We start from the raw sequence: 22476 nt of genomic DNA, 5'->3' as shown, positions 1-22476 counted from the left end.
ATTGTAGGAATAGTCAGGTGCAAGGCAGAAATTATACATAAAACTGGAACTGAAACCAGGAACAAGGATGTTTTCAAAGACTGGTAGGATCTCTAAAACATTTTTAAAGTACATGTCATTGATAAAGCTAAATACTCAAAGGTTGTGTAATACAACAGATTAAGCATTGAGAAGAGTGAAATTATGCTGTTTTGAAAACTATGGCAGGTGAGATTTTCTGCCTAATTATAGAAGAAGATTTCTCTAAAAAATACACATTATTTCAATGACTTATTGGCTGTGAAATAAGTTAAGGGTATTTCAAATGGCTTGTCTGCAAAGAAAGGTGAGATGTAGGGAATCACAGAAAGTCGAGGGGAAAATAGGTCAATATATACATTGCTATATGGTGAACTAAACCTTAGGCCAGCAACAATGGAGAGGACCTGACCCTTAGAAACTTACAAGTAAGCTGGAATCTTCAAAAGTTCAAATCTTTATAAGTAAAATATTTATTAAAATGAATAACCAAGTGTTTGAATTGACATCAGAAGATCAAAACAATAAACCCTGAGAACATAGAAAAAAGATAAATAAAGATATGAGCAGAACTTAATACAACAGAAAACGTATAAAATTGAGGTGATTTAGTAAGTCCAAAGAATCTTCTTTGAAAAGATTGAAAAGACACACTTTGATTAAGGAAAACAAAAACATAAGTAAAGAATATACAGAAAGAATCAGGACAAGGTTATAGCAGAGAATATATGAAATGCCAGTAAATTTGAACATTTCTGTAAAGTGGACCATTTCCTAGCTCCTAAAGTTTACCAAACCTGACACAAGAGGAAATCATTTAAGGTCATCATGTCTGCCCTTGGCATTCTCGGAACGCCCTGGCCTCAGAATGCAGCATCTGTAGTCCATGGTAACCTGCGGAGAGGGGGCGGGGCTGAGGGAGGTTGGAACACTGCCCTCACTGAGGGAGTGGGTGTGGCCATCTCTGCTGTGACTGAACAAAGGGCAGGGGAGCAGGGGGCCCAGGGCAGGGCCCTCAGAGCCCGGCAGGTCCAGTGGGGTGTCACAAGCATTTAGGCCCAGGCCAAAGGGCGCCTTCTTTGTCTGCACAGCTGCCCAAACTCTCACCTTTCCACTCAGGCCGACCTCCTACTTGAAGTGTGTGTGGAACCTGTCCGCACAGTACACCTCGCTGCTCAGCTAACCATAGGTCTGGGCATCATAGCTTCCTGCCAGGTGACCGAAGTTCGCAGGCAGATGGGTCCCTGGGACACATGCAGAGAGGCTTCTGCCTGGGCCACAGGCCGCCCACTGCCCCTGCCCCAGATCGGGGGCCGCCAAGCAGCCCTGTCGGAGTCCCCTGCCTCTTGAGGGAGTATTGGACCAACACTTGTAGAAAACGGGGTTCTCGCGGGCAACTCATTGGAGGGACACAAATAAATCTTTGCCGACTTTCTGCTGAAGCTTACGAGCGTTCACACCTAAGCGTCTTACAAGGTCAGCTGTTTAGCTAAACATGAGCTCATGATCTAAATTTACACAATACTGAAGAAATCAGCTACAAGGGGAGACAATCAGCAAAAACTATCAATACCAGAATTAGATTCCCAAGGCCATCCATCAATTGTAGGAATAGTCAGGTGCAAGGCAGAAAATATACATAAAACTGGAACTGAAACCAGGAACAAGGATGTTTTCAAAGACTGGTAGGATCTCTAAAACATTTTTAAAGTACATGTCATTGATAAAGCTAAATACTCAAAGGTTGTGTAATACAACAGATTAAGCATTGAGAAGAGTGACATTATGCTGTTTTGAAAACTATGGCAGGTGAGATTTTCTGCCTAATTATAGAAGAAGATTTCTCTAAAAAATACACATTATTTCAATGACTTATTGGCTGTGAAATAAGTTAAGGGTATTTCAAATGACTTGTCTGCAAAGAAAGGTGAGATGTAGGGAATCACAGAAAGTCGAGGGGAAAATAGGTCAATATATACATTGCTATATGGTGAACTAAACTTTAGGCCAGCAACAATGGAGAGGACCTGACCCTTAGAAACTTACAAGTAAGCTGGAATCATCAAAAGTTCAAATCTTTATAAGTAAAATATTTATTAAAATGAATAACCAAGTGTTTGAATTGACCTCAGAAGATCAAAACAATAAACCCTGAGAACATAGAAAAAAGATAAATAAAGATATGAGCAGAACTTAATACAACAGAAAACGTATAAAATTGAGGTGATTTAGTAAGTCCAAAGAATCTTCTTTGAAAAGATTGAAAGGACACACTTTGATTAAGGAAAACAAAAACATAAGTAAAGAATATACAGAAAGAATCAGGACAATGTTATAGCAGAGAATATATGAAATGCCAGTAAATTTGAACATTTCTGTAAAGTGGACCATTTCCTAGCTCCTAAAGTTTACCAAACCTGACACAAGAGGAAATCATTTAAGGTCATCATGTCTGGCCTTGGCATTCTCGGAACGCCCTGGCCTCAGAATGCAGCCTCTGTAGTCCATGGTAACCTGCGGAGAGGGGGCGGGGCTGAGGGAGGTTGGAACACTGCCCTCACTGAGGGAGTGGGTGTGGCCATCTCTGCTGTGACTGAACAAAGGGCAGGGGAGCAGGGGGCCCAGGGCAGGGCCCTCAGAGCCCGGCAGGTCCAGTGGGGTGTCACAAGCATTTAGGCCCAGGCCAAAGGGCGCCTTCTTTGTCTGCACAGCTGCCCAAACTCTCACCTTTCCACTCAGGCCGACCTCCTACTTGAAGTGTGTGTGGAACCTGTCCGCACAGTACACCTCGCTGCTCAGCTAACCATAGGTCTGGGCATCATAGCTTCCTGCCAGGTGACCGAAGTTCGCAGCCAGATGGGTCCCTGGGACACATGCAGAGAGGCTTCTGCCTGGGCCACAGGCCGCCCACTGCCCCTGCCCCAGATCGGGGGCCGCCAAGCAGCCCTGTCGGAGTCCCCTGCCTATTGAGGGAGTATTGGACCAACACTTGTAGAAATCGGGGTTCTCCCGGGCAACTCATTGGAGGGACACAAATAAATCTTTGCCGACTTTCTGCTGAAGCTTACGAGCGTTCACACCTAAGCGTCTTTCAAGGTCAGCTGTTTAGCTAAACATGAGCTCATGATCTAAATTTACACAATAATGAAGAAATCAGCTACAAGGGGAGACAATCAGCAAAAACTATCAATACCAGAATTAGATTCCCAAGGCCATCCATCAATTGTAGGAATAGTCAGGTGCAAGGCAGAAAATATACATAAAACTGGAACTGAAACCAGGAACAAGGATGTTTTCAAAGACTGGTCGGATCTCTAAAACATTTTTAAAGTACATGTCATTGATAAAGCTAAATACTCAAAGGTTGTGTAATACAACAGATTAAGCATTGAGAAGTGTGAAATTATGCTGTTTGGAAAACTATGGCAGGTGAGATTTTCTGCCTAATTATAGAAGAAGATTTCTCTAAAAAATACACATTATTTCAATGACTTATTGGCTGTGAAATAAGTTAAGGGTATTTCAAATGGCTTGTCTGCAACGAAAGGTGAGATGTAGGGAATCACAGAAAGTCGAGGGGAAAATAGGTCAATATATACATTGCTATATGGTGAACTAAACCTTAGGCCAGCAACAATGGAGAGGACCTGACCCTTAGAAACTTACAAGTAAGCTGGAATCTTCAAAAGTTCCAAACTTTATAAGTAAAATATTTATTAAAATGAATAACCAAGTGTTTGAATTGACATCAGAAGATCAAAACAATAAACCCTGAGAACATAGAAAAAAGATAAATAAAGATATGAGCAGAACTTAATACAACAGAAAACGTATAAAATTGAGGTGATTTAGTAAGTCCAAAGAATCTTCTTTGAAAAGATTGAAAAGACACACTTTGATTAAGGAAAACAAAAACATAAGTAAAGAATATACAGAAAGAATCAGGACAATGTTATAGCAGAGAATATATGAAATGCCAGTAAATTTGAACATTTCTGTAAAGTGGACCATTTCGTAGCTCCTAAAGTTTACCAAACCTGACACAAGAGGAAATCATTTAAGGTCATCATGTCTGCCCTTGGCATTCTCGGAACGCCCTGGCCTCAGAATGCAGCCTCTGTAGTCCATGGTAACCTGCGGAGAGGGGGCGGGGCTGAGGGAGGTTGGAACACTGCCCTCACTGAGGGAGTGGGTGTGGCCATCTCTGCTGTGACTGAACAAAGGGCAGGGGAGCAGGGGGCCCAGGGCAGGGCCCTCAGAGCCCGGCAGGTCCAGTGGGGTGTCACAAGCATTTAGGCCCAGGCCAAAGGGCGCCTTCTTTGTCTGCACAGCTGCCCAGACTCTCACCTTTCCACTCAGGCCGACCTCGTACTTGAAGTGTGTGTGGAACTTGTCCGCACAGTACACCTCGCTGCTCAGCTAACCATAGGTCTGGGCATCATAGCTTCCTGCCAGGTGACCGAAGTTCGCAGGCAGATGGGTCCCTGGGACACATGCAGAGAGGCTTCTGCCTGGGCCACAGGCCGCCCATTGCCCGTGCCCCAGATCGGGGGCCGCCAAGCAGCCCTGTCGGAGTCCCCTGCCTATTGAGGGAGTATTGGACCAACACTTGTAGAAAACGGGGTTCTCGCGGGCAACTCATTGGAGGGACACAAATAAATCTTTGCCGACTTTCTGCTGAAGCTTACGAGCGTTCACACCTAAGCGTCTTACAAGGTCAGCTGTTTAGCTAAACATGAGCTCATGATCTAAATTTACACAATAATGAAGAAATCAGCTACAAGGGGAGACAATCAGCAAAAACTATCAATACCAGAATTAGATTCCCAAGGCCATCCATCAATTGTAGGAATAGTCAGGTGCAAGGCAGAAATTATACATAAAACTGGAACTGAAACCAGGAACAAGGATGTTTTCAAAGACTGGTAGGATCTCTAAAACATTTTTAAAGTACATGTCATTGATAAAGCTAAATACTCAAAGGTTGTGTAATACAACAGATTAAGCATTGAGAAGAGTGAAATTATGCTGTTTTGAAAACTATGGCAGGTGAGATTTTCTGCCTAATTATAGAAGAAGATTTCTCTAAAAAATACACATTATTTCAATGACTTATTGGCTGTGAAATAAGTTAAGGGTATTTCAAATGGCTTGTCTGCAAAGAAAGGTGAGATGTAGGGAATCACAGAAAGTCGAGGGGAAAATAGGTCAATATATACATTGCTATATGGTGAACTAAACCTTAGGCCAGCAACAATGGAGAGGACCTGACCCTTAGAAACTTACAAGTAAGCTGGAATCTTCAAAAGTTCAAATCTTTATAAGTAAAATATTTATTAAAATGAATAACCAAGTGTTTGAATTGACATCAGAAGATCAAAACAATAAACCCTGAGAACATAGAAAAAAGATAAATAAAGATATGAGCAGAACTTAATACAACAGAAAACGTATAAAATTGAGGTGATTTAGTAAGTCCAAAGAATCTTCTTTGAAAAGATTGAAAAGACACACTTTGATTAAGGAAAACAAAAACATAAGTAAAGAATATACAGAAAGAATCAGGACAAGGTTATAGCAGAGAATATATGAAATGCCAGTAAATTTGAACATTTCTGTAAAGTGGACCATTTCCTAGCTCCTAAAGTTTACCAAACCTGACACAAGAGGAAATCATTTAAGGTCATCATGTCTGCCCTTGGCATTCTCGGAACGCCCTGGCCTCAGAATGCAGCATCTGTAGTCCATGGTAACCTGCGGAGAGGGGGCGGGGCTGAGGGAGGTTGGAACACTGCCCTCACTGAAGGAGTGGGTGTGGCCATCTCTGCTGTGACTGAACAAAGGGCAGGGGAGCAGGGGGCCCAGGGCAGGGCCCTCAGAGCCCGGCAGGTCCAGTGGGGTGTCACAAGCATTTAGGCCCAGGCCAAAGGGCGCCTTCTTTGTCTGCACAGCTGCCCAAACTCTCACGTTTCCACTCAGGCCGACCTCGTACTTGAAGTGTGTGTGGAACCTGTCCGCACAGTACACCTCGCTGCTCAGCTAACCATAGGTCTGGGCATCATAGCTTCCTGCCAGGTGACCGAAGTTCGCAGGCAGATGGGTCCCTGGGACACATGCAGAGAGGCTTCTGCCTGGGCCACAGGCCGCCCACTGCCCCTGCCCCAGATCGGGGGCCGCCAAGCAGCCCTGTCGGAGTCCCCTGCCTCTTGAGGGAGTATTGGACCAACACTTGTAGAAAACGGGGTTCTCGCGGGCAACTCATTGGAGGGACACAAATAAATCTTTGCCGACTTTCTGCTGAAGCTTACGAGCGTTCACACCTAAGCGTCTTACAAGGTCAGCTGTTTAGCTAAACATGAGCTCATGATCTAAATTTACACAATAATGAAGAAATCAGCTACAAGGGGAGACAATCAGCAAAAACTATCAATACCAGAATTAGATTCCCAAGGCCATCCATCAATTGTAGGAATAGTCAGGTGCAAGGCAGAAATTATACATAAAACTGGAACTGAAACCAGGAACAAGGATGTTTTCAAAGACTGGTAGGATCTCTAAAACATTTTTAAAGTACATGTCATTGATAAAGCTAAATACTCAAAGGTTGTGTAATACAACAGATTAAGCATTGAGAAGAGTGAAATTATGCTGTTTTGAAAACTATGGCAGGTGAGATTTTCTGCCTAATTATAGAAGAAGATTTCTCTAAAAAATACACATTATTTCAATGACTTATTGGCTGTGAAATAAGTTAAGGGTATTTCAAATGGCTTGTCTGCAAAGAAAGGTGAGATGTAGGGAATCACAGAAAGTCGAGGGGAAAATAGGTCAATATATACATTGCTATATGGTGAACTAAACCTTAGGCCAGCAACAATGGAGAGGACCTGACCCTTAGAAACTTACAAGTAAGCTGGAATCTTCAAAAGTTCAAATCTTTATAAGTAAAATATTTATTAAAATGAATAACCAAGTGTTTGAATTGACATCAGAAGATCAAAACAATAAACCCTGAGAACATAGAAAAAAGATAAATAAAGATATGAGCAGAACTTAATACAACAGAAAACGTATAAAATTGAGGTGATTTAGTAAGTCCAAAGAATCTTCTTTGAAAAGATTGAAAAGACACACTTTGATTAAGGAAAACAAAAACATAAGTAAAGAATATACAGAAAGAATCAGGACAAGGTTATAGCAGAGAATATATGAAATGCCAGTAAATTTGAACATTTCTGTAAAGTGGACCATTTCCTAGCTCCTAAAGTTTACCAAACCTGACACAAGAGGAAATCATTTAAGGTCATCATGTCTGCCCTTGGCATTCTCGGAACGCCCTGGCCTCAGAATGCAGCATCTGTAGTCCATGGTAACCTGCGGAGAGGGGGCGGGGCTGAGGGAGGTTGGAACACTGCCCTCACTGAGGGAGTGGGTGTGGCCATCTCTGCTGTGACTGAACAAAGGGCAGGGGAGCAGGGGGCCCAGGGCAGGGCCCTCAGAGCCCGGCAGGTCCAGTGGGGTGTCACAAGCATTTAGGCCCAGGCCAAAGGGCGCCTTCTTTGTCTGCACAGCTGCCCAAACTCTCACCTTTCCACTCAGGCCGACCTCCTACTTGAAGTGTGTGTGGAACCTGTCCGCACAGTACACCTCGCTGCTCAGCTAACCATAGGTCTGGGCATCATAGCTTCCTGCCAGGTGACCGAAGTTCGCAGCCAGATGGGTCCCTGGGACACATGCAGAGAGGCTTCTGCCTGGGCCACAGGCCGCCCACTGCCCCTGCCCCAGATCGGGGGCCGCCAAGCAGCCCTGTCGGAGTCCCCTGCCTATTGAGGGAGTATTGGACCAACACTTGTAGAAATCGGGGTTCTCCCGGGCAACTCATTGGAGGGACACAAATAAATCTTTGCCGACTTTCTGCTGAAGCTTACGAGCGTTCACACCTAAGCGTCTTTCAAGGTCAGCTGTTTAGCTAAACATGAGCTCATGATCTAAATTTACACAATAATGAAGAAATCAGCTACAAGGGGAGACAATCAGCAAAAACTATCAATACCAGAATTAGATTCCCAAGGCCATCCATCAATTGTAGGAATAGTCAGGTGCAAGGCAGAAAATATACATAAAACTGGAACTGAAACCAGGAACAAGGATGTTTTCAAAGACTGGTCGGATCTCTAAAACATTTTTAAAGTACATGTCATTGATAAAGCTAAATACTCAAAGGTTGTGTAATACAACAGATTAAGCATTGAGAAGTGTGAAATTATGCTGTTTGGAAAACTATGGCAGGTGAGATTTTCTGCCTAATTATAGAAGAAGATTTCTCTAAAAAATACACATTATTTCAATGACTTATTGGCTGTGAAATAAGTTAAGGGTATTTCAAATGGCTTGTCTGCAACGAAAGGTGAGATGTAGGGAATCACAGAAAGTCGAGGGGAAAATAGGTCAATATATACATTGCTATATGGTGAACTAAACCTTAGGCCAGCAACAATGGAGAGGACCTGACCCTTAGAAACTTACAAGTAAGCTGGAATCTTCAAAAGTTCCAAACTTTATAAGTAAAATATTTATTAAAATGAATAACCAAGTGTTTGAATTGACATCAGAAGATCAAAACAATAAACCCTGAGAACATAGAAAAAAGATAAATAAAGATATGAGCAGAACTTAATACAACAGAAAACGTATAAAATTGAGGTGATTTAGTAAGTCCAAAGAATCTTCTTTGAAAAGATTGAAAAGACACACTTTGATTAAGGAAAACAAAAACATAAGTAAAGAATATACAGAAAGAATCAGGACAATGTTATAGCAGAGAATATATGAAATGCCAGTAAATTTGAACATTTCTGTAAAGTGGACCATTTCGTAGCTCCTAAAGTTTACCAAACCTGACACAAGAGGAAATCATTTAAGGTCATCATGTCTGCCCTTGGCATTCTCGGAACGCCCTGGCCTCAGAATGCAGCATCTGTAGTCCATGGTAACCTGCGGAGAGGGGGCGGGGCTGAGGGAGGTTGGAACACTGCCCTCACTGAGGGAGTGGGTGTGGCCATCTCTGCTGTGACTGAACAAAGGGCAGGGGAGCAGGGGGCCCAGGGCAGGGCCCTCAGAGCCCGGCAAGTCCAGTGGGGTGTCACAAGCATTTAGGCCCAGGCCAAAGGGCGCCTTCTTTGTCTGCACAGCTGCCCAGACTCTCACCTTTCCACTCAGGCCGACCTCGTACTTGAAGTGTGTGTGGAACTTGTCCGCACAGTACACCTCGCTGCTCAGCTAACCATAGGTCTGGGCATCATAGCTTCCTGCCAGGTGACCGAAGTTCGCAGGCAGATGGGTCCCTGGGACACATGCAGAGAGGCTTCTGCCTGGGCCACAGGCCGCCCATTGCCCGTGCCCCAGATCGGGGGCCGCCAAGCAGCCCTGTCGGAGTCCCCTGCCTATTGAGGGAGTATTGGACCAACACTTGTAGAAAACGGGGTTCTCGCGGGCAACTCATTGGAGGGACACAAATAAATCTTTGCCGACTTTCTGCTGAAGCTTACGAGCGTTCACACCTAAGCGTCTTACAAGGTCAGCTGTTTAGCTAAACATGAGCTCATGATCTAAATTTACACAATAATGAAGAAATCAGCTACAAGGGGAGACAATCAGCAAAAACTATCAATACCAGAATTAGATTCCCAAGGCCATCCATCAATTGTAGGAATAGTCAGGTGCAAGGCAGAAATTATACATAAAACTGGAACTGAAACCAGGAACAAGGATGTTTTCAAAGACTGGTAGGATCTCTAAAACATTTTTAAAGTACATGTCATTGATAAAGCTAAATACTCAAAGGTTGTGTAATACAACAGATTAAGCATTGAGAAGAGTGAAATTATGCTGTTTTGAAAACTATGGCAGGTGAGATTTTCTGCCTAATTATAGAAGAAGATTTCTCTAAAAAATACACATTATTTCAATGACTTATTGGCTGTGAAATAAGTTAAGGGTATTTCAAATGGCTTGTCTGCAAAGAAAGGTGAGATGTAGGGAATCACAGAAAGTCGAGGGGAAAATAGGTCAATATATACATTGCTATATGGTGAACTAAACCTTAGGCCAGCAACAATGGAGAGGACCTGACCCTTAGAAACTTACAAGTAAGCTGGAATCTTCAAAAGTTCAAATCTTTATAAGTAAAATATTTATTAAAATGAATAACCAAGTGTTTGAATTGACATCAGAAGATCAAAACAATAAACCCTGAGAACATAGAAAAAAGATAAATAAAGATATGAGCAGAACTTAATACAACAGAAAACGTATAAAATTGAGGTGATTTAGTAAGTCCAAAGAATCTTCTTTGAAAAGATTGAAAAGACACACTTTGATTAAGGAAAACAAAAACATAAGTAAAGAATATACAGAAAGAATCAGGACAAGGTTATAGCAGAGAATATATGAAATGCCAGTAAATTTGAACATTTCTGTAAAGTGGACCATTTCCTAGCTCCTAAAGTTTACCAAACCTGACACAAGAGGAAATCATTTAAGGTCATCATGTCTGCCCTTGGCATTCTCGGAACGCCCTGGCCTCAGAATGCAGCATCTGTAGTCCATGGTAACCTGCGGAGAGGGGGCGGGGCTGAGGGAGGTTGGAACACTGCCCTCACTGAAGGAGTGGGTGTGGCCATCTCTGCTGTGACTGAACAAAGGGCAGGGGAGCAGGGGGCCCAGGGCAGGGCCCTCAGAGCCCGGCAGGTCCAGTGGGGTGTCACAAGCATTTAGGCCCAGGCCAAAGGGCGCCTTCTTTGTCTGCACAGCTGCCCAAACTCTCACCTTTCCACTCAGGCCGACCTCGTACTTGAAGTGTGTGTGGAACCTGTCCGCACAGTACACCTCGCTGCTCAGCTAACCATAGGTCTGGGCATCATAGCTTCCTGCCAGGTGACCGAAGTTCGCAGGCAGATGGGTCCCTGGGACACATGCAGAGAGGCTTCTGCCTGGGCCACAGGCCGCCCACTGCCCCTGCCCCAGATCGGGGGCCGCCAAGCAGCCCTGTCGGAGTCCCCTGCCTCTTGAGGGAGTATTGGACCAACACTTGTAGAAAACGGGGTTCCCGCGGGCAACTCATTGGAGGGACACAAATAAATCTTTGCCGACTTTCTGCTGAAGCTTACGAGCGTTCACACCTAAGCGTCTTACAAGGTCAGCTGTTTAGCTAAACATGAGCTCATGATCTAAATTTACACAATAATGAAGAAATCAGCTACAAGGGGAGACAATCAGCAAAAACTATCAATACCAGAATTAGATTCCCAAGGCCATCCATCAATTGTAGGAATAGTCAGGTGCAAGGCAGAAATTATACATAAAACTGGAACTGAAACCAGGAACAAGGATGTTTTCAAAGACTGGTAGGATCTCTAAAACATTTTTAAAGTACATGTCATTGATAAAGCTAAATACTCAAAGGTTGTGTAATACAACAGATTAAGCATTGAGAAGAGTGACATTATGCTGTTTTGAAAACTATGGCAGGTGAGATTTTCTGCCTAATTATAGAAGAAGATTTCTCTAAAAAATACACATTATTTCAATGACTTATTGGCTGTGAAATAATTTAAGGGTATTTCAAATGACTTGTCTGCAAAGAAAGGTGAGATGTAGGGAATCACAGAAAGTCGAGGGGAAAATAGGTCAATATATACATTGCTATATGGTGAACTAAACTTTAGGCCAGCAACAATGGAGAGGACCTGACCCTTAGAAACTTACAAGTAAGCTGGAATCATCAAAAGTTCAAATCTTTATAAGTAAAATATTTATTAAAATGAATAACCAAGTGTTTGAATTGACCTCAGAAGATCAAAACAATAAACCCTGAGAACATAGAAAAAAGATAAATAAAGATATGAGCAGAACTTAATACAACAGAAAACGTATAAAATTGAGGTGATTTAGTAAGTCCAAAGAATCTTCTTTGAAAAGATTGAAAGGACACACTTTGATTAAGGAAAACAAAAACATAAGTAAAGAATATACAGAAAGAATCAGGACAATGTTATAGCAGAGAATATATGAAATGCCAGTAAATTTGAACATTTCTGTAAAGTGGACCATTTCCTAGCTCCTAAAGTTTACCAAACCTGACACAAGAGGAAATCATTTAAGGTCATCATGTCTGCCCTTGGCATTCTCGGAACGCCCTGGCCTCAGAATGCAGCATCTGTAGTCCATGGTAACCTGCGGAGAGGGGGCGGGGCTGAGGGAGGTTGGAACACTGCCCTCACTGAGGGAGTGGGTGTGGCCATCTCTGCTGTGACTGAACAAAGGGCAGGGGAGCAGGGGGCCCAGGGCAGGGCCCTCAGAGCCCGGCAGGTCCAGTGGGGTGTCACAAGCATTTAGGCCCAGGCCAAAGGGCGCCTTCTTTGTCTGCACAGCTGCCCAAACTCTCACCTTTCCACTCAGGCCGACCTCTTACTTGAAGTGTGTGTGGAACCTGTCCGCACAGTACACCTCGCTGCTCAGCTAACCATAGGTCTGGGCATCATAGCTTCCTGCCAGGTGACCGAAGTTCGCAGCCAGATGGGTCCCTGGGACACATGCAGAGAGGCTTCTGCCTGGGCCACAGGCCGCCCACTGCCCCTGCCCCAGATCGGGGGCCGCCAAGCAGCCCTGTCGGAGTCCCCTGCCTCTTGAGGGAGTATTGGACCAACACTTGTAGAAAACGGGGTTCTCGCGGGCAACTCATTGGAGGGACACAAATAAATCTTTGCCGACTTTCTGCTGAAGCTTACGAGCGTTCACACCTAAGCGTCTTACAAGGTCAGCTGTTTAGCTAAACATGAGCTCATGATCTAAATTTACACAATAATGAAGAAATCAGCTACAAGGGGAGACAATCAGCAAAAACTATCAATACCAGAATTAGATTCCCAAGGCCATCCATCAATTGTAGGAATAGTCAGGTGCAAGGCAGAAATTATACATAAAACTGGAACTGAAACCAGGAACAAGGATGTTTTCAAAGACTGGTAGGATCTCTAAAACATTTTTAAAGTACATGTCATTGATAAAGCTAAATACTCAAAGGTTGTGTAATACAACAGATTAAGCATTGAGAAGAGTGAAATTATGCTGTTTTGAAAACTATGGCAGGTGAGATTTTCTGCCTAATTATAGAAGAAGATTTCTCTAAAAAATACACATTATTTCAATGACTTATTGGCTGTGAAATAAGTTAAGGGTATTTCAAATGGCTTGTCTGCAAAGAAAGGTGAGATGTAGGGAATCACAGAAAGTCGAGGGGAAAATAGGTCAATATATACATTGCTATATGGTGAACTAAACCTTAGGCCAGCAACAATGGAGAGGACCTGACCCTTAGAAACTTACAAGTAAGCTGGAATCTTCAAAAGTTCAAATCTTTATAAGTAAAATATTTATTAAAATGAATAACCAAGTGTTTGAATTGACATCAGAAGATCAAAACAATAAACCCTGAGAACATAGAAAAAAGATAAATAAAGATATGAGCAGAACTTAATACAACAGAAAACGTATAAAATTGAGGTGATTTAGTAAGTCCAAAGAATCTTCTTTGAAAAGATTGAAAAGACACACTTTGATTAAGGAAAACAAAAACATAAGTAAAGAATATACAGAAAGAATCAGGACAAGGTTATAGCAGAGAATATATGAAATGCCAGTAAATTTGAACATTTCTGTAAAGTGGACCATTTCCTAGCTCCTAAAGTTTACCAAACCTGACACAAGAGGAAATCATTTAAGGTCATCATGTCTGCCCTTGGCATTCTCGGAACGCCCTGGCCTCAGAATGCAGCATCTGTAGTCCATGGTAACCTGCGGAGAGGGGGCGGGGCTGAGGGAGGTTGGAACACTGCCCTCACTGAAGGAGTGGGTGTGGCCATCTCTGCTGTGACTGAACAAAGGGCAGGGGAGCAGGGGGCCCAGGGCAGGGCCCTCAGAGCCCGGCAGGTCCAGTGGGGTGTCACAAGCATTTAGGCCCAGGCCAAAGGGCGCCTTCTTTGTCTGCACAGCTGCCCAAACTCTCACGTTTCCACTCAGGCCGACCTCGTACTTGAAGTGTGTGTGGAACCTGTCCGCACAGTACACCTCGCTGCTCAGCTAACCATAGGTCTGGGCATCATAGCTTCCTGCCAGGTGACCGAAGTTCGCAGGCAGATGGGTCCCTGGGACACATGCAGAGAGGCTTCTGCCTGGGCCACAGGCCGCCCACTGCCCCTGCCCCAGATCGGGGGCCGCCAAGCAGCCCTGTCGGAGTCCCCTGCCTCTTGAGGGAGTATTGGACCAACACTTGTAGAAAACGGGGTTCTCGCGGGCAACTCATTGGAGGGACACAAATAAATCTTTGCCGACTTTCTGCTGAAGCTTACGAGCGTTCACACCTAAGCGTCTTACAAGGTCAGCTGTTTAGCTAAACATGAGCTCATGATCTAAATTTACACAATACTGAAGAAATCAGCTACAAGGGGAGACAATCAGCAAAAACTATCAATACCAGAATTAGATTCCCAAGGCCATCCATCAATTGTAGGAATAGTCAGGTGCAAGGCAGAAAATATACATAAAACTGGAACTGAAACCAGGAACAAGGATGTTTTCAAAGACTGGTAGGATCTCTAAAACATTTTTAAAGTACATGTCATTGATAAAGCTAAATACTCAAAGGTTGTGTAATACAACAGATTAAGCATTGAGAAGAGTGACATTATGCTGTTTTGAAAACTATGGCAGGTGAGATTTTCTGCCTAATTATAGAAGAAGATTTCTCTAAAAAATACACATTATTTCAATGACTTATTGGCTGTGAAATAAGTTAAGGGTATTTCAAATGACTTGTCTGCAAAGAAAGGTGAGATGTAGGGAATCACAGAAAGTCGAGGGGAAAATAGGTCAATATATACATTGCTATATGGTGAACTAAACTTTAGGCCAGCAACAATGGAGAGGACCTGACCCTTAGAAACTTACAAGTAAGCTGGAATCATCAAAAGTTCAAATCTTTATAAGTAAAATATTTATTAAAATGAATAACCAAGTGTTTGAATTGACCTCAGAAGATCAAAACAATAAACCCTGAGAACATAGAAAAAAGATAAATAAAGATATGAGCAGAACTTAATACAACAGAAAACGTATAAAATTGAGGTGATTTAGTAAGTCCAAAGAATCTTCTTTGAAAAGATTGAAAGGACACACTTTGATTAAGGAAAACAAAAACATAAGTAAAGAATATACAGAAAGAATCAGGACAATGTTATAGCAGAGAATATATGAAATGCCAGTAAATTTGAACATTTCTGTAAAGTGGACCATTTCCTAGCTCCTAAAGTTTACCAAACCTGACACAAGAGGAAATCATTTAAGGTCATCATGTCTGCCCTTGGCATTCTCGGAACGCCCTGGCCTCAGAATGCAGCATCTGTAGTCCATGGTAACCTGCGGAGAGGGGGCGGGGCTGAGGGAGGTTGGAACACTGCCCTCACTGAGGGAGTGGGTGTGGCCATCTCTGCTGTGACTGAACAAAGGGCAGGGGAGCAGGGGGCCCAGGGCAGGGCCCTCAGAGCCCGGCAGGTCCAGTGGGGTGTCACAAGCATTTAGGCCCAGGCCAAAGGGCGCCTTCTTTGTCTGCACAGCTGCCCAAACTCTCACCTTTCCACTCAGGCCGACCTCCTACTTGAAGTGTGTGTGGAACCTGTCCGCACAGTACACCTCGCTGCTCAGCTAACCATAGGTCTGGGCATCATAGCTTCCTGCCAGGTGACCGAAGTTCGCAGCCAGATGGGTCCCTGGGACACATGCAGAGAGGCTTCTGCCTGGGCCACAGGCCGCCCACTGCCCCTGCCCCAGATCGGGGGCCGCCAAGCAGCCCTGTCGGAGTCCCCTGCCTATTGAGGGAGTATTGGACCAACACTTGTAGAAATCGGGGTTCTCCCGGGCAACTCATTGGAGGGACACAAATAAATCTTTGCCGACTTTCTGCTGAAGCTTACGAGCGTTCACACCTAAGCGTCTTTCAAGGTCAGCTGTTTAGCTAAACATGAGCTCATGATCTAAATTTACACAATAATGAAGAAATCAGCTACAAGGGGAGACAATCAGCAAAAACTATCAATACCAGAATTAGATTCCCAAGGCCATCCATCAATTGTAGGAATAGTCAGGTGCAAGGCAGAAAATATACATAAAACTGGAACTGAAACCAGGAACAAGGATGTTTTCAAAGACTGGTCGGATCTCTAAAACATTTTTAAAGTACATGTCATTGATAAAGCTAAATACTCAAAGGTTGTGTAATACAACAGATTAAGCATTGAGAAGTGTGAAATTATGCTGTTTGGAAAACTATGGCAGGTGAGATTTTCTGCCTAATTATAGAAGAAGATTTCTCTAAAAAATACACATTATTTCAATGACTTATTGGCTGTGAAATAAGTTAAGGGTATTTCAAATGGCTTGTCTGCAACGAAAGGTGAGATGTAGGGAATCACAGAAAGTCGAGGGGAAAATAGGTCAATATATACATTGCTATATGGTGAACTAAACCTTAGGCCAGCAACAATGGAGAGGACCTGACCCTTAGAAACTTACAAGTAAGCTGGAATCTTCAAAAGTTCCAAACTTTATAAGTAAAATATTTATTAAAATGAATAACCAAGTGTTTGAATTGACATCAGAAGATCAAAACAATAAACCCTGAGAACATAGAAAAAAGATAAATAAAGATATGAGCAGAACTTAATACAACAGAAAACGTATAAAATTGAGGTGATTTAGTAAGTCCAAAGAATCTTCTTTGAAAAGATTGAAAAGACACACTTTGATTAAGGAAAACAAAAACATAAGTAAAGAATATACAGAAAGAATCAGGACAATGTTATAGCAGAGAATATATGAAATGCCAGTAAATTTGAACATTTCTGTAAAGTGGACCATTTCGTAGCTCCTAAAGTTTACCAAACCTGACACAAGAGGAAATCATTTAAGGTCATCATGTCTGCCCTTGGCATTCTCGGAACGCCCTGGCCTCAGAATGCAGCATCTGTAGTCCATGGTAACCTGCGGAGAGGGGGCGGGGCTGAGGGAGGTTGGAACACTGCCCTCACTGAGGGAGTGGGTGTGGCCATCTCTGCTGTGACTGAACAAAGGGCAGGGGAGCAGGGGGCCCAGGGCAGGGCCCTCAGAGCCCGGCAAGTCCAGTGGGGTGTCACAAGCATTTAGGCCCAGGCCAAAGGGCGCCTTCTTTGTCTGCACAGCTGCCCAGACTCTCACCTTTCCACTCAGGCCGACCTCGTACTTGAAGTGTGTGTGGAACTTGTCCGCACAGTACACCTCGCTGCTCAGCTAACCATAGGTCTGGGCATCATAGCTTCCTGCCAGGTGACCGAAGTTCGCAGGCAGATGGGTCCCTGGGACACATGCAGAGAGGCTTCTGCCTGGGCCACAGGCCGCCCATTGCCCGTGCCCCAGATCGGGGGCCGCCAAGCAGCCCTGTCGGAGTCCCCTGCCTATTGAGGGAGTATTGGACCAACACTTGTAGAAAACGGGGTTCTCGCGGGCAACTCATTGGAGGGACACAAATAAATCTTTGCCGACTTTCTGCTGAAGCTTACGAGCGTTCACACCTAAGCGTCTTACAAGGTCAGCTGTTTAGCTAAACATGAGCTCATGATCTAAATTTACACAATAATGAAGAAATCAGCTACAAGGGGAGACAATCAGCAAAAACTATCAATACCAGAATTAGATTCCCAAGGCCATCCATCAATTGTAGGAATAGTCAGGTGCAAGGCAGAAATTATACATAAAACTGGAACTGAAACCAGGAACAAGGATGTTTTCAAAGACTGGTAGGATCTCTAAAACATTTTTAAAGTACATGTCATTGATAAAGCTAAATACTCAAAGGTTGTGTAATACAACAGATTAAGCATTGAGAAGAGTGAAATTATGCTGCTTTGAAAACTATGGCAGGTGAGATTTTCTGCCTAATTATAGAAGAAGATTTCTCTAAAAAATACACATTATTTCAATGACTTATTGGCTGTGAAATAAGTTAAGGGTATTTCAAATGGCTTGTCTGCAAAGAAAGGTGAGATGTAGGGAATCACAGAAAGTCGAGGGGAAAATAGGTCAATATATACATTGCTATATGGTGAACTAAACCTTAGGCCAGCAACAATGGAGAGGACCTGACCCTTAGAAACTTACAAGTAAGCTGGAATCTTCAAAAGTTCAAATCTTTATAAGTAAAATATTTATTAAAATGAATAACCAAGTGTTTGAATTGACATCAGAAGATCAAAACAATAAACCCTGAGAACATAGAAAAAAGATAAATAAAGATATGAGCAGAACTTAATACAACAGAAAACGTATAAAATTGAGGTGATTTAGTAAGTCCAAAGAATCTTCTTTGAAAAGATTGAAAAGACACACTTTGATTAAGGAAAACAAAAACATAAGTAAAGAATATACAGAAAGAATCAGGACAAGGTTATAGCAGAGAATATATGAAATGCCAGTAAATTTGAACATTTCTGTAAAGTGGACCATTTCCTAGCTCCTAAAGTTTACCAAACCTGACACAAGAGGAAATCATTTAAGGTCATCATGTCTGCCCTTGGCGTTCTCGGAACGCCCTGGCCTCAGAATGCAGCATCTGTAGTCCATGGTAACCTGCGGAGAGGGGGCGGGGCTGAGGGAGGTTGGAACACTGCCCTCACTGAAGGAGTGGGTGTGGCCATCTCTGCTGTGACTGAACAAAGGGCAGGGGAGCAGGGGGCCCAGGGCAGGGCCCTCAGAGCCCGGCAGGTCCAGTGGGGTGTCACAAGCATTTAGGCCCAGGCCAAAGGGCGCCTTCTTTGTCTGCACAGCTGCCCAAACTCTCACCTTTCCACTCAGGCCGACCTCGTACTTGAAGTGTGTGTGGAACCTGTCCGCACAGTACACCTCGCTGCTCAGCTAACCATAGGTCTGGGCATCATAGCTTCCTGCCAGGTGACCGAAGTTCGCAGGCAGATGGGTCCCTGGGACACATGCAGAGAGGCTTCTGCCTGGGCCACAGGCCGCCCACTGCCCCTGCCCCAGATCGGGGGCCGCCAAGCAGCCCTGTCGGAGTCCCCTGCCTCTTGAGGGAGTATTGGACCAACACTTGTAGAAAACGGGGTTCCCGCGGGCAACTCATTGGAGGGACACAAATAAATCTTTGCCGACTTTCTGCTGAAGCTTACGAGCGTTCACACCTAAGCGTCTTACAAGGTCAGCTGTTTAGCTAAACATGAGCTCATGATCTAAATTTACACAATAATGAAGAAATCAGCTACAAGGGGAGACAATCAGCAAAAACTATCAATACCAGAATTAGATTCCCAAGGCCATCCATCAATTGTAGGAATAGTCAGGTGCAAGGCAGAAATTATACATAAAACTGGAACTGAAACCAGGAACAAGGATGTTTTCAAAGACTGGTAGGATCTCTAAAACATTTTTAAAGTACATGTCATTGATAAAGCTAAATACTCAAAGGTTGTGTAATACAACAGATTAAGCATTGAGAAGAGTGACATTATGCTGTTTTGAAAACTATGGCACGTGAGATTTTCTGCCTAATTATAGAAGAAGATTTCTCTAAAAAATACACATTATTTCAATGACTTATTGGCTGTGAAATAATTTAAGGGTATTTCAAATGACTTGTCTGCAAAGAAAGGTGAGATGTAGGGAATCACAGAAAGTCGAGGGGAAAATAGGTCAATATATACATTGCTATATGGTGAACTAAACTTTAGGCCAGCAACAATGGAGAGGACCTGACCCTTAGAAACTTACAAGTAAGCTGGAATCATCAAAAGTTCAAATCTTTATAAGTAAAATATTTATTAAAATGAATAACCAAGTGTTTGAATTGACCTCAGAAGATCAAAACAATAAACCCTGAGAACATAGAAAAAAGATAAATAAAGATATGAGCAGAACTTAATACAACAGAAAACGTATAAAATTGAGGTGATTTAGTAAGTCCAAAGAATCTTCTTTGAAAAGATTGAAAGGACACACTTTGATTAAGGAAAACAAAAACATAAGTAAAGAATATACAGAAAGAATCAGGACAATGTTATAGCAGAGAATATATGAAATGCCAGTAAATTTGAACATTTCTGTAAAGTGGACCATTTCCTAGCTCCTAAAGTTTACCAAACCTGACACAAGAGGAAATCATTTAAGGTCATCATGTCTGCCCTTGGCATTCTCGGAACGCCCTGGCCTCAGAATGCAGCATCTGTAGTCCATGGTAACCTGCGGAGAGGGGGCGGGGCTGAGGGAGGTTGGAACACTGCCCTCACTGAGGGAGTGGGTGTGGCCATCTCTGCTGTGACTGAACAAAGGGCAGGGGAGCAGGGGGCCCAGGGCAGGGCCCTCAGAGCCCGGCAGGTCCAGTGGGGTGTCACAAGCATTTAGGCCCAGGCCAAAGGGCGCCTTCTTTGTCTGCACAGCTGCCCAAACTCTCACCTTTCCACTCAGGCCGACCTCTTACTTGAAGTGTGTGTGGAACCTGTCCGCACAGTACACCTCGCTGCTCAGCTAACCATAGGTCTGGGCATCATAGCTTCCTGCCAGGTGACCGAAGTTCGCAGCCAGATGGGTCCCTGGGACACATGCAGAGAGGCTTCTGCCTGGGCCACAGGCCGCCCACTGCCCCTGCCCCAGATCGGGGGCCGCCAAGCAGCCCTGTCGGAGTCCCCTGCCTATTGAGGGAGTATTGGACCAACACTTGTAGAAATCGGGGTTCTCCCGGGCAACTCATTGGAGGGACACAAATAAATCTTTGCCGACTTTCTGCTGAAGCTTACGAGCGTTCACACCTAAGCGTCTTTCAAGGTCAGCTGTTTAGCTAAACATGAGCTCATGATCTAAATTTACACAATAATGAAGAAATCAGCTACAAGGGGAGACAATCAGCAAAAACTATCAATACCAGAATTAGATTCCCAAGGCCATCTATCAATTGTAGGAATAGTCAGGTGCAAGGCAGAAAATATACATAAAACTGGAACTGAAACCAGGAACAAGGATGTTTTCAAAGACTGGTCGGATCTCTAAAACATTTTTAAAGTACATGTCATTGATAAAGCTAAATACTCAAAGGTTGTGTAATACAACAGATTAAGCATTGAGAAGTGTGAAATTATGCTGTTTGGAAAACTATGGCAGGTGAGATTTTCTGCCTAATTATAGAAGAAGATTTCTCTAAAAAATACACATTATTTCAATGACTTATTGGCTGTGAAATAAGTTAAGGGTATTTCAAATGGCTTGTCTGCAACGAAAGGTGAGATGTAGGGAATCACAGAAAGTCGAGGGGAAAATAGGTCAATATATACATTGCTATATGGTGAACTAAACCTTAGGCCGGCAACAATGGAGAGGACCTGACCCTTAGAAACTTACAAGTAAGCTGGAATCTTCAAAAGTTCCAAACTTTATAAGTAAAATATTTATTAAAATGAATAACCAAGTGTTTGAATTGACATCAGAAGATCAAAACAATAAACCCTGAGAACATAGAAAAAAGATAAATAAAGATATGAGCAGAACTTAATACAACAGAAAACGTATAAAATTGAGGTGATTTAGTAAGTCCAAAGAATCTTCTTTGAAAAGATTGAAAAGACACACTTTGATTAAGGAAAACAAAAACATAAGTAAAGAATATACAGAAAGAATCAGGACAATGTTATAGCAGAGAATATATGAAATGCCAGTAAATTTGAACATTTCTGTAAAGTGGACCATTTCGTAGCTCCTAAAGTTTACCAAACCTGACACAAGAGGAAATCATTTAAGGTCATCATGTCTGCCCTTGGCATTCTCGGAACGCCCTGGCCTCAGAATGCAGCATCTGTAGTCCATGGTAACCTGCGGAGAGGGGGCGGGGCTGAGGGAGGTTGGAACACTGCCCTCACTGAGGGAGTGGGTGTGGCCATCTCTGCTGTGACTGAACAAAGGGCAGGGGAGCAGGGGGCCCAGGGCAGGGCCCTCAGAGCCCGGCAGGTCCAGTGGGGTGTCACAAGCATTTAGGCCCAGGCCAAAGGGCGCCTTCTTTGTCTGCACAGCTGCCCAGACTCTCACCTTTCCACTCAGGCCGACCTCGTACTTGAAGTGTGTGTGGAACCTGTCCGCACAGTACACCTCGCTGCTCAGCTAACCATAGGTCTGGGCATCATAGCTTCCTGCCAGGTGACCGAATTTCGCAGCCAGATGGGTCCCTGGGACACATGCAGAGAGGCTTCTGCCTGGGCCACAGGCCGCCCATTGCCCGTGCCCCAGATCGGGGGCCTCCAAGCAGCCCTGTCGGAGTCCCCTGCCTATTGAGGGAGTATTGGACCAACACTTGTAGAAAACGGGGTTCTCGCGGGCAAC

This window comes from Mesoplodon mirus (assembly GCF_964341445.2).
Source record: "Mesoplodon mirus genome assembly, chromosome: 1".
Lineage (NCBI taxonomy): Eukaryota > Metazoa > Chordata > Mammalia > Artiodactyla > Ziphiidae > Mesoplodon > Mesoplodon mirus.
This window is presented reverse-complemented; position numbering follows the sequence as displayed.